Source organism: Ovis canadensis, chromosome 16, assembly GCF_042477335.2.
Source record: "Ovis canadensis isolate MfBH-ARS-UI-01 breed Bighorn chromosome 16, ARS-UI_OviCan_v2, whole genome shotgun sequence".
Taxonomy (NCBI): domain Eukaryota; kingdom Metazoa; phylum Chordata; class Mammalia; order Artiodactyla; family Bovidae; genus Ovis; species Ovis canadensis.
This window is the reverse complement of record NC_091260.1, coordinates 65,638,040-65,639,155: the sequence shown is the minus strand read 5'-3', so window position 1 is coordinate 65,639,155 and position 1,116 is coordinate 65,638,040. Positions and strand designations below refer to the sequence as shown.

General features: G+C 37.2%; 1 non-coding gene across 1 annotated transcript; it reads left to right on the top strand.

Annotated features, from left to right (window-relative positions):
- Nucleotides 1–370: 370 nt before the first annotated feature.
- Nucleotides 371–442, top strand: TRNAC-ACA (transfer RNA cysteine (anticodon ACA)). Its single transcript has one exon. It is a non-coding gene; the product is annotated as a tRNA-Cys (tRNA).
- The last annotated feature ends 674 nt before the right edge of the window (nucleotides 443–1,116 follow it).

The window sequence follows — 1,116 nt, the reverse complement described above, 5'->3', positions numbered from 1 at the left end:
GCTTCATTTTTAGAAAACCTTGTTTAATTAGTCATTTTGTCATAGAACTATTGAATCCTGTTTGTATCAATTTATTCTGTGATATCCACCCCCTAATACAACTCTATATATGTAAATGAGACCTTTATTTGCTATATTGCCTCAGGCTTACTTTCAAATGTTCTCATTCTTTCTATTATAATTTTGTCTCAAAAACTAGCACACCTTATGTTTCAAAGGGGAAATTGTAGACTTTGAAGCTATATTCTGATTTATGGTTAAAATTTTATATCTTTGTTATCTATCCCTCAAAAGTAAAGACATATTATGCTATTGTGGGAATATGTGTATGTATGTATATATATTATTTCCTATACCCAGGTGGCGGACTTCCCTGGTGGCTCAGACGGTAAAGCGTCTGTCTACAATGCAGGAGACCCAGGTTCGAACCCTGGGTTGGGAAGATCCCCTGGAGAAGGAAATGGCAATCCACTCCAGGACTATTGCCTGGAAAATCCCATGGAGAGAGGAGCCTGGTAGGCTACAGCCCATGGGGTCACAAAGAGTCGGATATGACTGAGCAAATTCACTTCACTTCACTTCACTACCCAGGTGGCGCTAGTGGTGAAGAATCCTTCTGCCAATGCAGAAGATGTAAGAGACGCAGGTTTGATTCCTGGGCCAGGAAGATCCCCTGGAAGAGGGCATGGCAAACTTCTCCAGTATTCTTGCCTGGAGAATACCATGGTCAGAAATACCTGATGGTCTACAGTCCAAAGGCATCACAAAGATGGACACTACTGAAATGACTTAGCACAAACTCATAGCACCCAGATTAAATATACAGATTATTTCAAAGTATTTTAAAAATAAATTATATAATTTGACTTCCTTAAGATTTACAGGAAGTCAAATTTTTTCTGGAATGAGGTTACTTAAAAAAATCACTTTTCAAACTTTGCTTGCTGGTCAAAGGGGATCTTGGATATAGGCCTTAAATATATATTTCATCAGAAAAAATGAAATGAGATTAATGTAATGATTTGATCAGTTTGGTGATGGAAAGTTCTGCTTATCCTATTAAAGGAGTTAAGTTACGCATTTGCAACAAGATAATAAAATTGTATCAGAAAATGT